At 43.9% G+C, this 17,908-nt stretch overlaps 1 protein-coding gene across 4 annotated transcripts in view; it reads right to left on the reverse strand.

Annotated features, from left to right (window-relative positions):
- LOC126236505 (pleckstrin homology-like domain family B member 1) overlaps positions 1 to 17,908 on the reverse strand; it is a 1,102,343-nt gene that overhangs the window by 80,127 nt on the left and 1,004,308 nt on the right. The gene's annotated exons all lie outside the window — the stretch shown is intronic.

The following is a 17,908-nucleotide window of genomic DNA, read 5'->3' on the forward strand; positions in this document are numbered from 1 at the left end:
AGGCGTGAATGGAGGGACGAATGGAGACGTGTCGTCTTCAGCGATGAGAGTCGCTTCTGCCTTCGTGCCAATGATGTTTCGTATGCGTGTTTGGCGCCGTGCAGGTGAGCGCCACAATCAGGACTGCATACGACCGAGGCACACAGGGCCAACACCCGGCATCATGGTGTGGGGAGCGATCTCCTACACTGGCCGTACACCACTGGTGATCGTCGAGGGGACACTGAATAGTGCACGGTACATCCAAACCGTCATCGAACCCATCGTTCTACCATTCCTAGACCGGCAAGGGAACTTGCTGTTCCAACAGGACAATGCACGTCCGCATGTATCCCGTGCCACCCAACGTGCTCTAGAAGGTGTAAGTCAACTACCCTGGCCAGCAAGATCTCCGGATCTGTCCCCCATTGAGCATGTTTGGGACTGGATGAAGCGTCGTCTCACGCCGTCTGCACGTCCAGCACGAACGCTGGTCCAACTGAGGCGCCAGGTGGAAATGGCATGGCAAGCCGTTCCACAGGACTACATCCAGCATCTCTACGATCGTCTCCATGGGAGAATAGCAGCCTGCATTGCTGCGAAAGGTGGATATACACTGTACTAGTGCCGACATTGTGCATGCTCTGTTGCCTGTGTCTATGTGCCTGTGGTTCTGTCAGTGTGATCATGTGATGTATCTGACCCCAGGAATGTGTCAATAAAGTTTCCCCTTCCTGGGACAATGAATTCACGGTGTTCTTATTTCAATTTCCAGGAGTGTATTTTGTACGAGCCACTATTAAAGTTCCAACCCTCGTAGACGGTCTACGCTTTCGCAAGTCTCCCAATAAAACGAAGTCGACCATTCGCCTTCCTTATCACCAACCTGATATGCTTGTTCCATTTCATAACGCTTCCAAATGTTACGGCTTGATATTTAATCTACGTGACTGTGTCAAGCACTGTATTCGGACAGCACCAGGATTGTTTTTACTACTGATCCGTTTTAATTTACGTTAGTCTACATTTAGAACTATCTGTCATTCATCAACCCAACTAGAAATTTTGTCTACGCCATCCCGTATCCTCCAACAGTCACTTAACGACACTTTGCCGTACACCACTGCGTCATCAGTAAACAGCCGCAGACTTTTGCTCACCTGACCGTCAGATCATTAATGTATATAGATAATAAGAGCGGTCCTATTATACTTCCCTGCAACACTCCTGACAATACCCTTATTTCAGAGGAACAAAAAAAAAAGTGGTCCAAATGGCTCTAAGCACTATGGGACTTGACTTCTGAGGTCATCAGTCCCCTAGAACTTAGAACTACTTGAACTCTAACTAACCTAAGGACATCACACATACCCATGCCCAAGGCAGGATTCGAAGCTGCCATCGGGGACCACGCACTGTGATCTATGGCTTACAAAATCTTGGAGCCAGTCACATACCTGGAAACCTAATCCGTATGCTTGGGTCCTCGTCAAGAGCCTGCAGTGGGGCGTCGTGACACACGCTTCCCGGAAATCTAGGAATCTGGAATCTGCCTGTTGTCCTTATCAATTGTTCGCACGATCATGTAAGTAAAGGGCAAGTTGGCGTCGCTGATCAAACGCCTATCACTCCCGTATGTTATTCAACAATCCACACACAACTTTTAAACCGAATTTCTAGAAAATGCTAGAGAAGCGCATCATACTTTAACAGCATTTGTTACATCTAACTCTGTAATACAATCGTGGGAAAGATGAGAAAATCGGTGATGCTGGTAAACCTTTCGGAGTATAAGGTCGCGGTCCACGAAATTCTTCTGGTCCTAACGTTTCGTCCAGAACTGCGCTGGACGTCTTCAGAATCGTTGCTCCTCCGTTGAGTCTTACCGACAGACGGCTCGGACGTCTCAGAGCGATATATATATATATATATATATATATATATATATATATATATATATATATATATATATATACAAAAAGGGGCGTGGCCGGCCACACTCCTTTTTCTACGGTAAATATGTCGCTCTCAGACGTCCAAGCCGTCATTCGGTAAGATTCAACGGAGGAGCAACGATTCTGAAGATGTCCAGCGCAATTCTAGACGTAACGTTAGGAATAGAAGATCTTCGTGGACCACGACCTTTTTGAGGAGTCTACTTGTACGTGTAGCCCGATTTTGTAATATAATTCATGAGAAATGACCTGAAACGGTTGTCATATGCTGAAGAGGTGTATTTTTGACACCAATGAACCAAAGATGTTGCCTGAGTGGCAGAATCACGGAGCGCAGAAGCAGTTGAAATGTCGTGTGGCTAAGGGCCTCCCGTCGGGTAGACCGTTCGCCTGGTGCAGGTCTTTCGTGTTGACGCCACTTAGGCGATCTGCGCGTCGATGGGGATGAAATGATGATGATGATTATTAGGACAACACAACACCCTGAGCGGAGAAAATCTCCACCCAGCCGGGAATCGAACCCATGCCCTTAGAATTGACATTCTGTTACGCTGACCACTCAGCTACCGGGGGGGGGGGGGGGGGGCGGACGTTGCACTCTGTTATAGGTAGGATGTAAGACTTAAAGCTAGTGGCTAGCTATGAGAATTTAGTTGCTGGTTTATGGACGCAGCATAACACAGTTTTTATAACATGAAGTGATGAGCGATATTGTTTGTGCTCACACACAGCCAGTAAATGTTAGGTCGTAGCTATTTCTATAAAAGTGTAAAGTGTAAAGTGTGTATTTTTAATTTGTGAGGCTGTGAGATTATCAAGAATGGAAGTGATACTGATCTTTAACAAATGTTGACTATTATCCATGGCTATTAGAGAAGCGTAACGAATTTATACTGTAGCTCAAAGGAAAAGCAACGGGAATAAATTTGTAAGGTAATGAAATTTTGTATATTTAGTTTTAAGTATGCAGCAACGCGATATGTGGATTTTGCTGAATTTAACAATACTGACCTCTGAATTTAGGAACCAAGTATTTTCTATCAGATTTAATGTGTAGGTTGATAAGGTATATCCGATTTGTAATATTTTGTGTGTTTTGTAATTGTGATGCAGAGAAGTTAAATTTTGGAACCTATTTTGTCAAACGATGTCAGTCTTTTTCTTATGTAACAATCCAAGTGTTTTTAATTACGATAGTGAGTGAGTATTGCAGAGCAGTTGAGACGTTCACTGATTCTGAAGTTAATGTAAAATGTTTCACATCAGATTTTGTGAACGTGAAACTTCATTTTGAATAAAATTTTCAAACTGAAGCATTCAGTCTTAACATATCCCCTTATCCGTACCTCATCCTCTTCCATGTAGTGTTTATTTAAATCAAATGAATATTTTTCTGAAAAATTATTTTCAATCAGAATCAAAAAAGTATTAATGTGCCAGATCAGAAAGGTCTTAATGTTTGTAACAGTTTCAATGTGGGCAGCATTGCAGAGCGCTAAGCCAATATCCAGTATTTTCACTGAAAATTTGCAAGGTTATTCATTTATCAACCAATTTATTGGCATTATTTGTAGGAAGCTCTTTTTACAGCCGCCACTGCAATTCGCTGTACCAAGATTGAATATTTTCTATGCCTACTGCGAAGAGAACAGAATACCAAAATTACATCCGTTGCGACTGTAGAGCTAAAGAAAATTTATTTCATTGTTTAATTTCGCAGGGAATTTTGTCAGTTTATTGTACAGGGCCGTAGAACTCTGTGTTCACGAGACTGGGCAAATTTCGGAGGGACATTGCGTATTGGTTTTCCAGAGTAAGTTGTTTAATTTTTTTGGATTACGGTAGAACTGATATTAAGCACACCATTTGCTCACCACCGCACAACACAGTATATCTGCATAATGCAAACATTACGCAATTCATATTAATCGGCGAACAAACATATAAATTTTTAAAGAACACTAAATTTTTAAAGAACGTTACACCTTATACCCCTAAAGTTTTACCAGCAGCGATATCATCCGGTCGTGAAAACCTTCATTCTATCAATCAGTGATCCGCTGGTTGAATGCTTTCCTTGTTACCGAGAGACACCATGTACGCTGCAACTGACGTGTTCGTTAGTACTAGTGGAAGCAGGAAGCAGCCCGTGGCTCCGGCCGGCAGTAATGCCGCGGCGTCCCCAAAAGCCGGCATTATTTTTACCGCTCGATCAGCCGTAGCAGCGGCAGTTGGGGGCGCGGCTGGGCGTTCGCATAAATGTTATCACAAGCGTCTGGGCTGGGCTGGGCTGGGCTGGTGCACGGCGCCTGGACCCCCGCCAGCACGGCCGGCCCCCGTGTTTGGATTCCGCGGGGACTCGCCTCGTTTCCCGGCCAATGGCAGCCGGCGGACCCTGGGTCTTACCGGCCAGTTGCGATACAGAGGGGAGTTCACGTTTGTCACGTGCGCGCCTGAACAACATAGCGACCGACTGCACTAACATACCACAGTCTAACGAAACAGTCGCGACATTTCGCCTTGATTTTGTTGCCTACTGCGCAAGCAGCGCACCAAGCGGCCATTAAGTTAAACTGTTGAGTTCGGCGCGATTGTGAAAGCGAAAGCGAAAAGTAGTTGTTTATTTTGGTTTGTACCATGGGGTTTACAAATGGGAGCGTAGCGCAATAAATTACAGCACCGACAAGAAGAAGATTTTAGGTTTCCTAAGGACCCTGAGAAGTATATACCATCGTGCTACTAAACTACATGCAAATTACATGTATATTGACGATTAATGTTTCGTTTTTGCAGTAGAAAATGCGACCCTGTTTACCTTTATGATGTTGTTGTTGTCATCAGTCCTGAGACTGGTTTGATGCAGCTCTCCATGCTACTCTATCCTGTGCAAGCTTCTTCATCTCCCAGTACTTACTGCAACCTACATCCTTCTGAATCTGCTTAGTGTATTCATCTCTTGGTCTCCCTCTACGAGTTTTACCCTCCACGCTGCCCTCCAATGCTAAATTTGTGATCCCTTGATGCCTCAGAACATGTCCTACCAACCGGTCCCTTCTTCTTGTCAAGTTGTGCCACAAACTCCTCCCCAATTCTATTCATTACCTCCTCATTAGTTATGTGATCTACCCATCTAATCTTCAGCGTTCTTCTGTAGCACCACATTTCGAAATCTTCTATTCTCTTCTTGCCCAAACTACACTCCTGGAAATTGAAATAAGAACACCGTGAATTCATTGTCCCAGGAAGGGGAAACTTTATTGACACATTCCTGGGGTCAGATACATCACATGATCACACTGACAGAACCACAGGCACATAGACACAGGCAACAGAGCATGCACAATGTCGGCACTAGTACAGTGTATATCCACCTTTCGCAGCAATGCAGGCTGCTATTCTCCCATGGAGACGATCGTAGAGATGCTGGATGTAGTCCTGTGGAACGGCTTGCCATGCCATTTCCACCTGGCGCCTCAGTTGGACCAGCGTTCGTGCTGGACGTGCAGACCGCGTGAGACGACGCTTCATCTAGTCCCAAACATGCTCAATGGGGGACAGATCCGGAGATCTTGCTGGCCAGGGTAGTTGACTTACACCTTCTAGAGCACGTTGGGTGGCACGGGATACATGCGGACGTGCATTGTCCTGTTGGAACAGCAAGTTCCCTTGCCGGTCTAGGAATGGTAGAACGATGGGTTCGATGACGGTTTGGATGTACCGTGCACTATTCAGTGTCCCCTCGACGATCACCAGTGGTGTACGGCCAGTGTAGGAGATCGCTCCCCACACCATGATGCCGGGTGTTGGCCCTGTGTGCCTCGGTCGTATGCAGTCCTGATTGTGGCGCTCACCTGCACGGCGCCAAACACGCATACGACCATCATTGGCACCAAGGCAGAAGCGACTCTCATCGCTGAAGACGACACGTCTCCATTCGACCCTCCATTCACGCCTGTCGCGACACCACTGGAGGCGGGCTGCACGATGTTGGGGCGTGAGCGGAAGACGGCCTAACGGTGTGCGGGACCGTAGCCCAGCTTCATGGAGACGGTTGCGAATAGTCCTCGCCGATACCCCAGGAGCAACAGTGTCCCTAATTTGCTGGGAAGTGGCGGTGCGGTCCCCTACGGCACTGCGTAGGATCCTACGGTCTTGGCGTGCATCCGTGCGTCGCTGCGGTCGGGTCCCAGGTCGACGGGCACGTGCACCTTCCGCCGACCACTGGCGACAACATCGATGTACTGTGGAGACCTCACGCCCCACGTGTTGAGCAATTCGGCGGTACGTCCACCCGGCCTCCCGCATGCCCACTATACGCCCTCGCTCAAAGTCCGTCAACTGCACATACGGTTCACGTCCACGCTGTCGCGGCATGCTACCAGTGTTAAAGACTGCGATGGAGCTCCGTATGCCACGGCAAACTGGCTGACACTGACGGCGGCGGTGCACAAATGCTGCGCAGCTAGCGCCATTCGACGGCCAACACCGCGGTTCCTGGTGTGTCCGCTGTGCCGTGCGTGTGATCATTGCTCGTACAGCCCTCTCGCAGTGTCCGGAGCAAGTATGGTGGGTCTGACACACCGGTGTCAATGTGTTCTTTTTTCCATTTCCAGGAGTGTATTTATCGTCCATGTTTCACTTCCATACATGGCTACACTCCATTCAAATACTTTCAGAAACGACTTCCTGACACTCAAATCTATACTCGATGTTAACAAATTTCTCTTCTTCAGAAACGATTTCCCTGCCATTGCCAGTCTACATTTTATATCCTCTCTACTTTGACCATCATCTGTTATTTTGCTTCCCAAATAGCAAAACTCCTTTACTACTTTAAGTGTCTCATTTCCTAATCTAATTCCCTCAGCATCATCCGACTTAATTCGACTACATTCCATTATCCTCGTTTTGCTTTTGTTGATGTTCATCTTATATCCTCTTTTCAAGACGTTGTTTATTCAGTTCAACTGCTCTTCCAATTCCTTTGCTGTCTCTGACGGAATTACAATGTCATCGGCGAACCTCAAAGTTTTTACTTCTTCTCCATGAATTTTAATATCCACTCGGAATTTTTCTTTTGTTCCTCTACTGCTTGCTCAATATACAGATTGAATAACATCGCTGACAGGTTACAACCCTGTCTCACTCCCTTCCCAACCACTGCTTCCTTTTCATGCCCCTCGACTCTTATAACTGCCATCTGGTTTCTGTACAAATTGTAAATACCCTTTCGCTCCCTGTATTTTACCCCTGCCACCTTCAGAATTTGAAAGAGACTATTCCAGTCAACATTGTCAAAGGTTTCTCTAAGTCTACAAATGCTAGAAATGTAGGTTTGCCTTTCCTTAATCTATTTTCTAAGATAAGTCGTAGGGTCGGGTCAGTATTGCCTCACGTGTTCCAACATTTCTGTGGAATCCAAACTGATCTTCGCCGAGGTCGGCTTCTACCAGTTTTTCCATTTGTCTGGAAAGAATACACGTTAGTATTTTGTAGCTGTGACTTATTAAACTAATATTTCGGTAATTTTCACATCTGTCAACACCTGCTTTCTTTGGGATTGGAATTATTATATTCTTCTTGAAGTCTGAGGGTATTTCGCCTATCTCATACATCTTGCTCACCAGATGGTAGAGTTTTGGCAGGACTGGCTCTCCCAAGGCCGTCAGTAGTTCCAATGGAATGTTGTCTACTCCCGGGGCCTTGTTTCGACTCGGGTCTTTCAGTGCTCTGTCAAACTCTATACGCAGTATCGTATCTCCCATTTCATCTTCTTCTACATCCTCTTACATTTCCATAATATTGTTCTCATAATATTGTCCTTTATGATAAGGTTCAATTTTGTCCGCTACACGTCGAACAAAACCAGTTCATGAATGCAGTTAATCACATTGTTTGACATTCCAAATATGCCACCTCAGCTGACGATGAAGAGAAGACCACCACAAAGGTTCCACAATTCGTCACTCCTTCTGCACATAAGCAGCCAGTTGAACTCTCCATATATCAGTGCCAGATTCGCCTGAATCGTCAACACAGACCTGCTTTGAATATGAAGTGGTAAAATTAAGTGCAGTTATTAGTGTTTAGAAAACGCGTGTGGAGTATTAGAATGTGCAGATCGCTAGACTTCGTGTAAAAGTGTTATGGGACAAGGAAAGTGCGTATTATTTTATGTGCAGACAGCAACAGAAGCTGTATCAGAAGGATCATGTGGAGAAGGTATCCTACCGTACAGGAAAACTGGAGAAGAAGCAACGCAGATACGGCATTCTTGTGCCATTCCGTTATTTAAGACCGATGTTTGGTGATCTTGCAGCGGCTGTGAAGTAGTTCTCGCCAGCTGAAATTAGCACCTGCCCATGTCAACAGTCAAAAACGAAATGACGTGTCATGCGCCAAGAAAACCAACACAGCGCGTTTCATCTATGCTCGTGTAAACACGCTAGGCTACTTCATTTGACAATCCATTACGAGAGCAGTTTTGGAAATCCACCAGTCGAATGACAAAGTGCATATTCTCCGTTGGTAACTCGCGTTTTTGGCGGACGTCGAGCTATTCTGACATGCCGAAAGGCGTGGCACAGTTGAGACTGCGGTATGTATTACTGGGCGGGACGGTCAGTAAGACTGCCTGTTCTGCGAAGTATGGACTTCTGTTACGGCTCTCTTTTACCATGCTGTTATTTAAAACTGGAGAGAATAAGACACCCTCTATTAACAACGGACAACCATTTCACAACAAACGTGCTCGGAACTGTGGTACTTTTTATGGCTTTATGACCTTGCTCTACTATAGGTTTTTACTGTCAACAATTCAACCCTCTTAAAAATGATAATGATGGAAGCAAATAACAAACCAATTAGCTTTTTAAAGGAAAGATTTTCAGTCCTCTTTCCATGCTCATGTGCTGCCATATATGTGTCTTCTCCATTTAGTAGTCGTTGGAAAATCTATTATGTTTCACCACCAGTAGTCTATGAAATATTTTCAAATCTTCAAATGTGTGTGAAATCTTATTGGACTGAACTGCTATGGTCATCAGTCCATAAGCTTACACACTACTTAACCTAAATTATCCTGAGGAAAAACACACACACCCATGCCCAAGGGAGGACTCGAACCTCCACCGGGACCAGCCGCACAGTCTAACGAACTATTTTCATGTGGAATATATGCCTACATGTACAGTAGACGAGGAGCTCATTGCAGATGAACTGAGAAGGAAATTGACTGTGACTTTTCAAAGGAACCAACCCGTCGTTTGTTTTTCAGCGAAATCATACACAAACCAGTTGTGGACCACCGGACGGAGATTTGATCTGCAGTCTTCCCGCATTCGCCTACATATACAAATGGGCATTCTCGTAAGTGAAATTTTGTCCTAACCTCATCTTTTGCGGTGCTCACTGGTAACGCAAGTGGATGACGATCATGCAGCACAAGAATTAGAACGTAAGAAAATATATAACAAAAGATTACAAAATTATTCCAGTTGTAAAACAGAGGCATGTACAGATGATAATATCGGTCAACAAACAGAAAGTACCAACAAATATAATAAAACTCTAGAAATATGAAATGCAAAATACAAAAAACAATACAGTTTTTCCGCATATGAAAATGGTATTTTAGAAAGAGAAATGTTATGTTGAAGAAAGAAACAAAGCCAAACAGATAATTGCAAATCCAAGAAGAAATCTTGGGAAGACTTTGGAAACAGGTTGGAGACTTTGGGTCAAGCTGCTGGAAAACCATTCTGGAGTGTAATTAGCAGTCTTCGAAAGGGAGGTAAGAAGGAAATGACAAGTATTTTGGACAGGTCAGGAAAACTGCTGGTGAATCCTGTGGATTCCTTGGGCAGATGGAGGGAATATTTTGAAGAGTTGCTCAATGTAGGTGAAAATACGATCAGTAATGTTTCAGATTTCGAGGTACAATGGGATAGGAATAATGATGGAAATAGGATCACATTTGAGGAAGTGGAGAAAATGGTCAATAGATTGCAGTGCAATAAAGCAGCTGGGGTGGATGAAAGTAAGTCGGAACTCATCAAATACAGTGTAATGTCAGGTCTTAAATGGCTACACAGGATAATTGAAATGGCGTGGGTGTCGGGACAGGTTCCATCAGACTGGACGAAAGCAGTAATCACACCAATCTTTAAACATGGAAACAGAAAAGATTGTAACAACTACAGAGGTATCTCTTTAATCAGCGTTGTGGGTAAAATCTTCTCAGGTATTGTTGAAAGGAAAGTGCGAGTATTAGTTGAGGACCAATTTGATGAAAATCAGTGTAGGTTTAGGCCTCTTAGAGGTTGTCAGGACCAGATCTTTAGCTTACGGCAAATAATGGAGAAGTGTTATGAGTGGAACAGGGAATTGTATCTATGCTTTATAGATCTAGAAAAGAAATATGACCGGGTTCCTAGGAGGAAGTTATTGTCTGTTCTACGAGATTATGGAATAGGAGGCAAACTTTGGCAAGCAATTAAAGGTCTTTACATAGATAGTCAGGCAGCAGTTAGAGTTGACGGTAAATTGAGTTCATGGTTCAGAGTAGTTTCAGGGGTAAGGCAAGGCTGCAACCTATCTCCACTGTTGTTCATATTATTTATGGATCATATGATGAAAACAATAGACTGTCTGGATGAGATTAAGATACGTGAACACAAAATAAGCAGTCTCACATATGCTGATGACTTAGTTGTGATGGCAGATTCGATTGAAAGTTTGCAAAGTAATATTTCAGAGCTAGATCAGAAATGTAAGGACTATGGTATGAAGCCGGCCGGTGTGGCCAAGCGGTTAAAGGCGCTACTGTCTGGAACCGCGTGACCGCTACGGTCGCAGGTTCGAATCCTGCCTCGGGCATGGATGTGTGTGATGTCCTTAGGTTAGTTAGGTTTAAGTAGTTCTAAGTTCTAGGGGACTGATGACCTTAGAAGTTAAGTCCCATAGTGCTCAGAGCCATTTGAACCATTGAACTATGGTATGAAGATTAGCATCTCCAAGACGAAAGTAATGTCAGTAGGAAAGAGATATAAACGGATTGAGTGCCAAATAGGAGGAACAAAGTTATAACAGGTGGACGGTTTCAAGTACTTAGGATGCATTTTCTCACAGGATGGCAACATAGTGAAAGAACTGGAAGCGAGGTGTAGCAAAGCTAATGCAGTGAGCGCTCAGCTACGATCTACTCTCTTCTGCAAAAAGGAAGTCAGTACCAAGACTAAGTTATCCGTGCACCGTTCAATCTTTCGACCAACTTTGTTGTATGGGAGCGAAAGCTGGGTGGATTCAGGTTACCTTATCAACAAGGTTGAGGTTACGGACATGAAATTAGATAGGATGATTGCAGGTACTAGTAGATGGGAACAATGGCAGGAGGGTGTCCAAAATGAGGAAATCAAAGAAAAACTGGGAATGAATTCTATAGATGTAGCAGTCAGGGCGAACAGGCTTAGATGGTGGGGTCATGTTACACGCATGGGAGAAGCAAGGTTACGCAAGAGACTCGTGGGTTCAGCAGTAGAGGGTAAGAGGAGTCGGGGCAGACCAAGGAGAAGGTATCTGGATTCGGTTAAGAATGATTTTGAAGTAATAGGCTTAACATCAGAAGAGGCACCAATGTTAGCACTGAATAGGGGATCATGGAGGAATTTTATAAGGGGGACTATGCTCCAGACTGAACGCTGAAAGGCATAATCAAATGATTATGATGATGATGAAAAAGAGAAATACAGAAGTGAACACTGTGCTAGCATTTCCTCACATTGGGAGCCCCATATCTATTTATAAGGGCCTATTAGCATTATCTACCATTGTACAGTTGGTGGTGAGGTCGGTTTTTCGTATAATTCTCGTCTCAGTGGGGCATTTGCCTTTAGTCCGGCGCGCACATCGTTCTACACGATTCATGTGCGATGAGGTGCTCCGACACCATGTGACTGAACTAATACAAACGACACTCCTTCGAACTCTCAATAAGGTTTAGACAATTCGCCGGCCACTGTGACAGAGCGGTTCTAGGCGCTTCGGTCAGCGCGGCTGCTAAGGTCGCAGGTTCGAATTCTGCCTCGGGCATGGATGTGTGTGATGTCCTTAGGGTAGTTAGGTTTACGTAGTTCTAAGTCTAGGTTAATGATGACCTCAGATGTTAAGTCCCATAGTGCTTAGAGTCATTTAGACAGTTCACTACAACAGGCACTGAAGACTGGTAAGTACAGAGTACTGTGCAGGGTGAATACGTGATGATGTTACAAACTTTCACGGATGATGGAGAAGGGTAAATGCATAAATTTGTTGTAAAAGACACTTCTCCGGAAACGACTGAGTCGGAAGTCGTAAGCGAAAACTGTTCTGTTACCTCTGGCAGAGGACCTCTTCTACTGCAAGCTTTTTGCTTTCCATATTTTCGGAGCAGATAGTACGGACCAAAACAAGAAAGAAAAAAGAAACTGTACAGTAAACATAAGCTATAAAATGCATACCTTAAGATCTATGAGCACTAGTTCAGCAGAAAAGGTGAGTTACACAATGGCAAAGATGAGCAAGTGCTTGTACCTCTTAAGGTATGCACTTTAGAGCCCATTTTTACTGGATTTTTTTTCCTGGTTTGAGTCCATACTACCTCCACCAAAGATATAGAAAGCAGAGAGTTTGCAGGTAGAAGAAGTCCACTGTCAGAGGTTACAAAACAATTTTGGCTTCTAGCTATTGACTGTCAATTTGAGGTAAGGAACACGGCTTCGGAAAGGACACATTTACCCTGCTCCACCCTACTTGAAAATATGTAATATCTCGAAATCACTCTGTGTATCTGCTTGTGTTCAAATGTGTGTGAATTCCTAAGGGACCAAATTGCTGAGATCATCGGTCCCTAGACTTACATACTACTTAAACTAACTAAACTAACTAACGCCTAGGACAATACACAAAATTGTTCAAATGGCTCTGAGCACTATGGGACTTGACTTCTGAGGTCATCAGTCCCCTAGAACTTAGAACTACTTAAACCTAACTAACCTAAGGATGCCACACACATCCATGCCTGAGGCAGAATTCGAACCTGCGACCGTAGTGGTCGCGCGGTTCCAGACTGTAGCGCCTAGAACGCTCGGCCACCCCGGCCGGCTGACAACACACACACCCATGCCCGACGACGTAGAACTCTAACCACCGGCGGGAGTATCTGCTCATCTTGTACAGATTACCGAAAGGTAGATCAAGCCTAGTGTCGATATCTTTGGCAAGAAATTTTATGGGATCTTCGTAAATACACGCCGGTGAATAATAGGACGGTCTCTATAGCTATGTGACCAAGCAGTGTTCTGTCTTAAGGACAAATGTACCTCCAAGAGTAACGTAGGCGATCTCAAGTGTATACTATAGTGAGGTCTGTTCCTAATCAGACGTCCAACGGCAGTGCCAACGTAAGCAGGCAACGATCAGCACAGCCAGATGTTTGGTCTCGGCGCACAGACGTTCCTGGCGTCACTCACAGCATAAAGCGTCGCGTTCCGATGTCAGCTGCAACTGTGCACCACAGCTGTCCCTCTCTACGCAGAAATTACTTTCGATTTACTGAAGGCACGATTATTCAGGTCTCATGTTTCCGAAGATCCCTTGTTTACTTCATGCAGAACAACCGTCTGTCAGTATACGCAACAAAATCTCGTTTGTTTTTCTTGAACAAGCTACTAGCAAATACTTAGTACCGAAATATAAACCAAGCAGGCTCCTGTGGGGACTGCTACCGAAACTTCGTCGCTCAAAACTTGAGCGAAAACCCAGTAGCTTACAGGACGTGTTGCTTGTCGAAGTTTCTCACTGAATGTTCGTTTAAAAAGAAGGGAAAGAGTAGAATTTAGTGTCTCGTCGATGCAGGCTTCATTACAGACGTAGCACAAGGTCACATTGGACAAGGCTGAGAAAGTAAATCCGACGTGTCGGTTTCAAAGGAACCATTCACAGTAACTGATCTGATGAAAAATGGAAAACATAAATCTGGATTGCTGATGGGCATCTTAATTGGACTTCAACTACGCCACCTAACTCAGTAATAATATTTTAAATTACGTTTCCCTCTTGCGGTTTTCACTGCTGTTCTAAAGAATATTCGATTGAGCATTCAGACGGTATAATATCCATCCAATTGTCCACTTTCGCGAGGTCCCGAAAGCTACAGATTTATTTCCAGAGCGCTTTCTGTGGGGTATTTTAGCAGATAACCTTCTCAAAGAACGACAGTGAATCCATACACACCGCCTTGACGGCGGGAAGCGTGATGAGAAACCCCCATTGTTCCCCTGGGACGGGGATAGGCATTGTCCTCTAATGACCTGTAGATGTGTCAAACTTACAGCTTGCTCTGCAGAGTGATGCTGCATTTGTCTTGATGTCATATGACTGTCGAAAGGAAAAACACGCATGCCGGCCGCGGTGGTCTAGCGGTTCTGGCGCTGCAGTCCGGAACCGCGGGACTGCTACGGTCGCAGGTTCGAATCCTGCCTCGGGCATGGGTGTGTGTGATGTCCTTAGGTTAGTTAGGTTTAAGTAGTTCTAAGTTCTAGGGGACTTATGACCTAAGATGTTGAGTCCCATAGTGCTCAGAGCCATTTGAACCAAAAACACGCAGCCCATTCTTATCGATACGATGGGGGTCACCGATCTTTACGCCCTCTTTTAACAGACGAATTACCCTCAATAGCATCTAATGCTCTTTCAGACACTGCAAAGAGATTTGAGATTAAATTCAGCTCAGCGGTACAGTGTTTGGTCCATGACCAACCAAATACTGCAGCACACGCGGGCGGCCTGAAAGTTAACGATACTGTCTAATTCAGTCTCAGTGGAGTTCATCACCACTCAACTGACCAATCATGTTTTTCATATGATATATCACCGTGTATGTATGCGTATACATACGACAGCCGTTGCGAATGCAACCGCCACTGCATGGGGCAGAAACAGCGCTGTATCTTGCAACGCAGACCACAGCCTCAACGAGGGACGTACGTTCGAATCTGAGAAAACAAATATGTTGTGCCGAGGTAGTGTTGTTTTGGAGAGTATCATCAAAGGATCAATTGATATAAGGCTCCATGACACACTCGCCAACAAGGACGACAACTAACAGATAAGTTAGACATGGAAACATGCACCAGTAGCCCAGTGCCTACCTATACGTCCAGAACGCCCTCTGCAATTGATGCTTCGTGAGTCTGGGCAAGACTTTATTATGTACCGAGAGTCGAATGGCGGTCCGCATCCGGACAGACGAATTTCATCGGTGTCACTTTAAGAGAACATCGGTTTGCCTTCTTAAACGAGTTCATGTTATGTTCGAGGTAACGACGAGAAAACTACTTCTTTCCCTGCTTTCCTAAGAGAAGAGTCGAAATATATCTACACCACGACGAGGAACTTAGTCATAGAAGTATATTCGGCGTCCATCAACAAAAGAGGAGGAAAGCAATGGCATTTGTAACATACTATCCCTCAAACGGTATGACGACGTATGGAGTGAAACTGAAGGTGTAGGGCCGCAAAACACGGCGGTGAAAAACAGTGCTATATTTGATGATGCCTACGTGTTGCGGGAGCATGATCGTAAGGTTTTAATGAAAGCGCAGTTACACAAATAAAGGAGAACATAAAGTATAATAAACCTAAGAACCTCTTTTGAACAACAGTTTCTTCTTCTTATTTATTTAGTTTCCTGTCACAGTTGCGTACATATTCGTGACCAGTTTGTAAAGAGTCCATTTTCGAACGATTTCCTGCGTCATCATCACGTTATTGTAAACTAATTCCATTGTAATACATTTTTTCTATTCTTACAGTGTACATTCAAGCTGTCTTTCCTTGGCACAACTGACTTCCCCCACACTAGGTCAACTTAGCTTATGTGGTTGAGTGCACTTGATAGGCTCTATCTGTGTTCAATATGTGTTCATGCCTGCTGTCATCATGGCGCAGTGCTGTTTTGAAACAAGCCTCAGACACTCAATTATGACAAAGAACGGGGAAGAATTGAAGCGCGATGATGCTTTAAGAAATCATTCCAACTTTCATATAACTTCATTTAGTCTAATAGCTGAAATCTAAACGTTAATGTCCGTTGCGGTTTGGCCCAGAATCACTGTGGATACGGCAGAACGGAAGGGAATTTATATCCTGCCCAACTCACTGCCTGGTGGTTTTCTGTGCTTACGTCTACGGAGAATAGCGCCGTTCTGTAACAGCAGTCACAACACAAGCCACGACATTTATAGACTGATTCGTTCTCCAGAAATAATGGAACCGTACACACATGGACTGCAACTGCCAGAATAGATTCAAAAATAGAGTATAAAATTTAACTCTTGATTTATTACCAAATTCCTCTTCACGGCCTCCAAAGTGTCTGTCAGCTAACTTGCCTAAACTTACTTCTTGACAGCAAATAACCAGGAAAATACGGTCTTGTCCGCCACATCAGCGTGTCACGATGAATCAGTAGCCTCGAGATTCTCACCCCGTCTTTTGTGTGAGCTATGTGAACCATTCGAACTTAATACAACCACTAAAAAAATACGCTGTCTTTAAAGTAAATCTAGAATTTATTTCAGACATTTTACACTATTCATTGGAGACCAGTCGTCGCTGTAAGTTCCATTTGCTAATCGAACAGAAATATACGTAGACGTAGAGAGATTTTTGCGTAATAAAGTCTTGACTGTAATAGTCAAAGAAACTACACGAAATCTGTTCAGTTCGAAAACGAACACAGTAACTTCCCATTATTGAGTATATGATTTTATCAGTACAGAAAACACTTGTTCGAAGAGGTAGCGGATAACTTACGTGTCAATGTCGCCAAACAATTTTCTTCTGATGCTAAACATGCTCGCTTACATGCCCTCATTTTAAAAAAGCAGACAGAACACATGCTTTGCCGGTATTTGCGGAAGTACTACCATCACCAAGCTCTGTTGTTTTTGGCGAACTGCCATGAGACACAACGAGGTAAACAAAAGAACAGACGCAGTTCTCGTCTTAACGACTGACTGAATGTATAATATTAGCGCACAGTGCAATGGTAAAAAAATAAACGAAAGAGAAGTAAGTGCGTATGATACGCAAAATATATGCGACATTAATTAATTGTACCCAACTTTACATTCTTAGAAGGAAAACAATTACCATCGATTTCATTTTGCTGGATACAGTACAGGATATTCTCAACACTAAACAATTTGAATTACAGGACTACAGAAGGGATTACCACGATTTATTCGATTTGGCAACAATATTGCTAAGTGTATAAAGATAGGACAAGTGTTCTCGTCTGAAAAACGGAGAACATATCAGTGTCATTGTATAGAAAACTCTGCAAATATTTTTCTCAAATTCTAGAGAGTGAGTCAGTCTTTCTGAAGCCAGAAGGTCGTCAGAGCCTTCTCTGTGTATTGCTTGTGCCGCAGACGTCATGCTCGGAAGCACAAAATACTTCATAAAGTGCTGCTTAAGCATGTTAACGTAATCTGCTGTATTTGAAGGAGTATACACTGAAAGTAAGTGCGAAACCTGTACTTCATGTTTAAACTATTAAACTACATGAAGTAACTTGATCAATAGCTTAGAGATCAAGATATGCAATGAGCACCTATTATTGTTAAGCATAGTTGCGTGGAGCAACTACAGCGGACATATGGAAAGAGAAGCTGCTCGTAGTTTTTGCCAGTGGTTTAAGCAGACATAGACGAGAGGGGGTAAAAAACATTCAAATAATGAGAAAACACATTCGATAACGCATTGAGCTGCGCCATGAGACAGCTAATTATGCGACTACGAGTAGGACAGGTCAAGACAGTCACAGTTTTCACCATAACATGTAAATCATGGAAGCCAAATATCACACCTGACGGGTAACCCATAAGCTGGGCTACTGTTATGGTAGTGGGATCTAATGGAACAATCCTACG

The sequence above is a fragment of the Schistocerca nitens genome, chromosome 2 (genome assembly GCF_023898315.1).
Source record: "Schistocerca nitens isolate TAMUIC-IGC-003100 chromosome 2, iqSchNite1.1, whole genome shotgun sequence".
Lineage (NCBI taxonomy): Eukaryota > Metazoa > Arthropoda > Insecta > Orthoptera > Acrididae > Schistocerca > Schistocerca nitens.